Consider the following 7,942-nt stretch of genomic DNA (forward strand, 5'->3'; position numbering starts at 1 on the left):
TATCTCTGAACCCATCAGAAGCATGTAAAATATAGCTCATCCTTTCTAGCAAATCAGAGAAGATGAAAGGCGTCCCAATAGTATTGAAGAGCATTTTCACTTTTAGAAGGATAGTTATCAGACCAGCATGTCTCCAAGCATCACTTCGTGCCTTGAACGGGTCAGAGTTACTGCAATCATTATCAGCTTTCTTCTTATTTTCCAACATCCCCTCCTATCAGGAACTTGAATCCATGTAGATTTTGATTTCTATGTCATATAAAATGGGGTGCATGGGTAATGATTTGAGAAATTATGTAGTGTTCAAAAATAAGAAATCCAGAGGTGCCTAGGGGGCTCTGTCAGTTAAGTGTCAGACTCTTGATTTCAGCTCAGGTCTCGATCTCAGGGTCATGAGTTCAAATCCCATAAAAAAAAATAGGAAATCAGAAAATAAAGGCATCAAAGCAAAAAAAAAAAAAAATCACAGCTCTCTATACATAAACGGAAAGAATGCTCAATTAGAAAAAAATGGCAACTCTGGCTGCTAAAGCTGGATTATTTCTAAAATACAAGAGTTATGTTCATGGTTATGACAAGTAATCTAATTACATAGCATCACTGGGGTTTAGAAAAGCCAATATAAATTTTATTATAGAGAAATAAAAATATTTGGGATCCACATTACTTGGTGGAGGATATTCTCAAACAACTGTTTGGTGGTGGGGCTTTAGGGAACAGAACAGCAAAATGGTGGGAAGAAGATAAATAAGAGAAGTAAGGAAATTATAGACAAGTGGGTAAGAGATGAGACGTATTTCAATAGCGCCAAAATAGGAAGATGGTGGAGAATGTGATAAAAGTTTATAACCCAAAGTTCACATGTTTTAAATAAAAGTGACTTTATTTGAATATATTTAGGATATCAGCAAATTATTAAAAGAGCAACAAATACAGGTCACTTTTATCCTCCAACTCTCCTGAATTTCTAGACTTGGATAAGTAGATGGTCTGGAACCAAACTTAATATTATCTATTTAAAGGACTCTAACTTAACATTAGGAGCTCCCAGACTCTATAATTAACATTCAGAAACTATTAGCATAACTAGTTCTGAATTGGTTTATAGGATTTGAATATCTACGACACTGTCTATACTGCTATGGTACTATAAATTTTTGTCTGGGACATAATTGCCTGACTCCCCCAAATTCTATCTTATAATTAAAGTATGGGTAAATTTTGTGTGGTGTCAATGAATAGAGTGAGCAAGGCCACGTTTGGAATGAACATTTATTCACAATGAAAATCCACAACTAAAGTGAAAAATTACTTAGCTCCATGTAAGTATAAAATAGAAAAAAAATCACCTAAAAGGAGTGTAAAATTAAGTGATGACTAGAATACCAAGGCAGACAGAGAAAGAATAAAGCAAAAGCTTCATCTCAAAAGCCCAAGGGTTTTCTTTTTCCCATGTAAATTTGACTGTGTTTAAAGTTTTCAGCATCATAAGCATAAAAGGAATGAATGCAGATATTTTCAATTTTTATCTACAACAGCTCAATTTAAAAGACATTGAATCATCTGGAGAGTTAAACTTTTCTAGGTGAAACACCACGAGGAAACTGAACAAGTATAGAAAGTAAAAACAGTGATATGGCTTAATTATGAAAACTTAGAGAAGATTCATGGCAAGTACAAATTGATTATAGACTTCATTCTTATTTGTTGTGACATTTGGAGAACAAAGATTTAGAAACGCATGTCAGGGAGATGTTCACATGCGATCCTATTCCTGTGGTCCTATTTTTATTAGTTTCACTGGGGATTTACGTATATTCTTAAAATTATTTTACAGCTCATTGACGATTTTAAAACAGCTCTCTGGGAACTCAGCCTGCTTAGAATAAATGTAATGTGGCAAAAAAGGAACACACAGGTTAGAATTTTGTTCAGTGGGATAGCACCCTCAGAACTGCGACTGCTTCATGGAATGGCCTGGGGCTACTCACAACCAGGGGTGCTGGTTTCCTCACCAGGGGAATGGGATGATGATATTTATCTATCTGGTAGAAGTGTTAGGAGAACTAATTAATGTTTGGAGAGGGCTTTGAGATTCTTGGATGAAAGGTACTCAGTAAGTGCAGAGTGTTATTATGATTATTTTAATAGTTATGATTACTGAGATATTAAATGTGTAATATTCTACCACCCTGCAAATTCTAGTCTGGGTGGGCACTGTGGATTGCATATCAAATGGTTTAAAATAAATAACTTTAATGATTGTTTTAATTTGGCTTATAGTAAAATGTGGGTGGGCAGGACGGGTATCTTTTTCTGTCTCTCTATTCTTTGACATAAATTTAGCTTTCGTTTTTTAAATTCTAATGGTGTTGTCCTATTTATTTATTTATTTATTATTTCTGGCAATGCCCTATTAGTTTAGTTTATTTATTTGAGAGAGAGAGAGAGCAGAGCAAGCGAGAAAGAACACGAGTAGGGGAGGAGGGGCAGAGGGACAGGGAGAAGCAGGTTCCCGCCTGAACTCCCGGCGTGGGGGGCGGGGTGGGGGGGGCTCCATCCCAGGATCCTGGGATTATGATCTGAGCCGAAGGCAGGAGCTTAACCATTCAGGCCATCCAGGCGCCTGAGTGATGTCCTATTTAGTACATAAAAGGTAATACTATAGAGTGCCTGTTCTGGAAAATCATGAAGATGTTTAGCGTGAAGGGCCTCATACAACTAGAATAGGGAGTGTATCTGAGCTAACTACTCCCCAGAAGAAACAAAGGTTATTGCTTGAGGGGCAATATGAAAGAAGGAAGTTTGAAGGGCTTAGTAGCCTGTTATTTCCAGGAAGCTTTCCCCACTGCATCCAGCTTTTCACCAAGCCCGCCTGACATGGTGGAGAGAAAGCCAGGCAGATTTAAGAGAGCAGCATGTTGGGAGGTCACAGGCTAGGGGATGGAGCTGAAAGGGAGAACTTCAAAGGAAGATCTTTAACTACAGTAGAGATAAAGTGCACAGACTAATCAGAATGAGTCAAAACTTACTTATATATTTGTGTAGATCTAAAAATCCAGTAATGACCAGAAAGCATTAAGAAATACAAAGGAAACTGGTGCCAACACAAAATATTTCAAATCAAGAGTGCTCTCAGTGGTTGAGTGAAGTATGCTAATTTGAAATCCTTTGAGTTTCTTGAACCCTGCATTTCTGGTACATGTTCCTTTTTTCATGAATCTGTATTATGTAATCATATATGGGAAGAATGCAAAATAAGTATATGCAGAAAAATACTTACAAATCAGTATAATTTTACCTTTGTGTTTTGTGACTCTGAGCCTGACTAGAAATAGAAAGCTGTTTCCTCTAATTTAATTGTGTCTCACCTGTGCTCTATAAACCACATGAAAAAACCTAGGCATTTTTAGAAATAAGAATAATAATATTAAGTCCCAATCAACTAACATATTTGAACTAGTGGAAAAATAATCATTGCTGGCAAGAAAGTTAAGAAGTTTAGTCTCCATGTGGAAAACTGAGATAATTTGTCATAGATAAGGGACCTATTGTAAAAGAAATATAATAGGAGATTTCAATAGTTTATTTAAATTTTTTTAAAAATGAAGCAAGCTCAATTTCCATTGCACCAGGAGGATCTGTGCTGTGAACTTTGCAAGTGAGGGTCATTACGTTACGTTTTGGGAGATCCATCAAGATAATTAATTTACTTCACACTTACATCTTTAAACATTACCAGTTCACAGGATATTTTGAAGAAGTTGAAGCAGAAAATGGAGATCCGGCTTGTTTAGTGCAAGCAGATGCCAGGTCACAGAAATTCTTTGAAGAGATCTATCTACTCAGCTGTTTTTTTTTGTTTTGTTTTTTTGTTTTTTGTTTTTTGTTTTGTAAAAGCTAAACTTTTTTTTATAAAAATGAAAACATTTAGGGGTAAAACCATAACTTACTTCCTATAGTTGTTATAAGGGTAGAATGAGAGGTTACACTTAAAATATTTAGCAGGGTAGCTGCATGCAGCAAAAATTCAATAAATGTAAAGTGTTGTTATCAGATGAAAATGGGAGCTGATATATCAGGGGCATGTGGTCTGGGGGCTTCTATTCAACTTGAGGGGCATATTCCAGCAGGGGAATGTGATGCCTCACGAAACAGGAAAATCTCCATTCTAAGAGATTTCCCAGCCTGGGCTGAAGAGTTATGTGGCAGTGCTTTAACACGAAATTCATACTTTAAATGGATAAATAGAGTATCTCTAGGTTGAAGTTAATATTTTCCCTTATCTGGTGACTCATTGTTGCCAAAGGAGCACATTCTATTTTAAGATGTAGATTTTGATATCTAATATTTTTTAAATTAAATGGCTTTGAACTTATGTCAGTTGGACAGGGACACTAATTTCTGTACATTAAAGAACACATTTTGAAAAAGAGAGAGAGGGAGTGAAAGAATCATGTCTGGACCCATAAGCACATTGCTTCTCCGACCTCTCCTAAACCCCCACCCACTCTCTGTTTGTCCCACTGGCCACTTCACATAGACTCTCACTTTGGGGGAAAAATGGAAGCATTTATAATTGAATTTGTACTTCAAATTGTGTGCTATCAATGGTTGTTGTGGTAAAATAGATATATACTATACAATTTACCATTTAACAATGTTTTAATCGTTACACTGAATTTTTCAGTGTACATGTCAGTGGCATTAAATACATTCACAATGTATTTAAATTGTGCAACGATTTCCACTACCCATTTTCAGAACTTCTTGAGCTTCCCAAACAGAAACCTTGTACCCATTAAACAGTGACCCTGTTCTCCCTTCCCTTCAGTGTCTGGTAACTTCTACTTTCCTTTCTGTCTCCATGAATTTGCCTATTCTAGATAGCTCATGTAAGTGGACTCATACAGTATTTTAACTTTTTACTGCTTTTTTCATGTCACTTTTTTTTAAGTAAAAAAGACTGCCCTGGTATTTCCGACCATGTGGAGAAAGTCTGGCACAGCTTAAATGTACCTTGTGTCTTAGGGTTCCTTGTCTTCCATAAAATTGCCTACAGACACTTTCCATATAGAATCAAAAAAGACGGGATGCCTGGGTGGCTCAGTCAGTTAAGCCGCTGCCTTCGGCTCAGGTCATGATCCCAGAATCCTGGGATCGAATCCCGCATTGGCCTCTTTGTCCAACAGGGAGCCTGCTTCTCCCTCTGCCTCTGCCTGCCACTCTGTCTGCTTGTGCTCTCTCTCTGACAAATAAATAGAAACTTCAAAAAATAAAAAATAAAAAAGAATCAGAAAAGAACTGCGCCCTAACTGAATACACCTTAAAGTGAACAAGAAAAACTTACACTTCTAGATTTAGTGAGGTAACCAAATTATATTAATGATTAATACTAAGCTTCTAATTGTGAACTCTTAAATGGGTGAATTTGCCGGAACAGTTTTGCAAGGGCTATTGTGTTGCTCATTTAATGCATTCTTCTGAAAACTTAATAAGCTATTTCTAATCATTATCTATTTTTCTGACAAAAATATCATATAGCCTATTTTCATAAGGATTTGTTATCATTTGACCAACTCTTACAAAACATGGATATCATTGCTCTAATTCTTATCTTTAGTCATGGTCAAATTTTTCTCATGATTTGTACCCTTTGCTGGTTTGCTTTCATGCCCTTCTGCTTTTTTCTTTAATGTTGCTGTGGTTTGCGGTGTGTGTGGGTGTGTGTGCACGTGCACACATGCATCTAGAAAGCACAAACAACATGGTGGGTTTGTTAGCCCCAGGGGACTGGAAGTCCAGAGATAGGGTGGTTGGTCTCCATAGTTGCTGGATTTAGTGAAGACTCCTTTCTGCTCTGCTTTCTGGGGTATCTGTTTCATCTTAAGTCACTTTTCCAACACGACTGAAGAATGTCTTCCAGAAGCAATTGGGACTGTATCCTCCCTTCCGGTACCCCACAGAGAAGGCAAGAACTTATACTTCTGCCTCAGCATTCCAAATAAGAATGCCAAGATTCTTCGTATCCCTAACTCCATGTAGTACTCCATAGTCCCGGGTAAGTATACTGGGGCAATTCTGGGAATTAAGAAGCGGGCAGGAAGGAATCCCTGCAGATCTACCACAGTATGACTCATTCTCACATCCTGTGAATAAAATGCAGACATATTTTTAAATTATAAAAAATTATAGGAGTGCCTGGGTGACACAGTTGGTTGAGTATCTGACTCTTGATTCTGGCTCAGGTCATGATCTCGGGGTCCTGGGATTGAGCCCAGAGTTGGGGTCTGTGCTCACCAGGGAGTCTGCTTGAGGACTGTCTCTCTCCCTCTCCCTCTGCCCCTCCCCCTATTCTCTCTCTCTCCCTTTCTCTCTAAAATAAATAAATAAATCCTTTTAAAAAGTGTTTAAAATCATAAAAAATCATATTGGGAAGTATGAGATACATGTAATCTAAAGGTGAAATATTTCAACTGGGTATCTATTACTTTATTACTTAGAAAGCTTGACCATGCAACTTTGGGATTGTCTAATTTAGAGATCTTGGAAAATAAGGGTAATATTTGGGGGAGAAAAGATTACATACAGAACCCAAAAATGACTTCCATGTATTTTCCTGTGGTAGGATAAGGAAATCAGATGCCTGAGAAAGCAGAGTTTGTATCTACAGAGAAATAGCACATCTACTCAATCATTGATTTCAATCTTTACTTCTAGCATAAGAATGCTTTCTCTAATAAAGTGGTATAAGGAAAAACACATGCAAATCAAAGTTACTTTGGTTCAGTTGAAGTAGAAAATCCTGCATAATTTCTTACTCTTATTTTCCTCCTCCTAGTAATTATATCCCTGTTTGCTTGTTTTCACAGTTAAAATAAGAAGAGCACTAATGTGGAAGTCAGGAGTCATGAAAAAACCTGGATTCTCGTTTTGAATTATTATCTTTCTTGGAAAAGTTACTTAACCTAGAACTCCCTTTCCAATTTTAAGAAATTGGATCTTTAGACTGTAAAACTTCATTCATTTGGCTGAAATGTTAAAACCTCAGATATCACATATAAATGTTTACTTCCTGCTTACACCTCTGGCATTATAAAGAACCAAGTTCTCAGATCAACTCTTTAAGAAAAGAAACTAAAAATTCTGGATAAAACAATTTTACGTTTTCTTAAACGCGTGAATTAGCTGCTGAGAAAGTAAGATGTTCTGGGACTTGGGTGGCTCAGTTGGTTGAGCATGTGACTCTTGACTTCAGCTCAGGTCATGATCTCAGGGTCCTGGGATCCAGCCCCACCTTGGGCTCAGTGCTCAGTGGGGAGTCGGCTTGAGGTTTCTCTCTGCCCCTCCCCTTGCTTATATGCACATGCTCTCTCTCTCACATAAAATAAATACATCTTTTAAAAAAGGAAAGTAAGATGAGCTGAGACCGATAAGTACATGAAAAGCAGAAATTTGAGATAGAAGCAGAGCATGGAAATCTGCTTCAGTGTGAGGACATTTGCAAATTCAGATCAACTTTAGCTTCACATCTGAGTACTTTGCTGCCTCCTTCCTCTTGCCCTTTCCTTCTTTTCTTGTGGAACACAGCCAAGGAGGAAAAAATGGGGGGCATCAAAAAAGTGGTGGTGTGTTTGGTGTGCAGAGTGTCAGAGCCTGTGGGCCTGACCAAAAAAAAAAAAAAAGATTAAAAAAGAAGAAAAAAGAACACAGTGAGACTGTGGTCTCTGAGAAACAGACTAAGGGTTTTGGGGTTGGGGATGAGCCTAGGGGTGGGTATTAGGGAGGGCACGTACTGCATGGAGCACTGGGTGTGGTGCATAAACAATGAATCTTGGAACACTGAAAAAATAAAATTAAAATTTTTTTAAAAGATTTTATTTATTTATTTGACAGAGAGAGAGAGATCACAAGTAGGCAGAGAGGCAGGCAGAGAGAGGGG

This window comes from Mustela erminea, chromosome 15 (genome assembly GCF_009829155.1).
Source record: "Mustela erminea isolate mMusErm1 chromosome 15, mMusErm1.Pri, whole genome shotgun sequence".
NCBI lineage: Eukaryota > Metazoa > Chordata > Mammalia > Carnivora > Mustelidae > Mustela > Mustela erminea.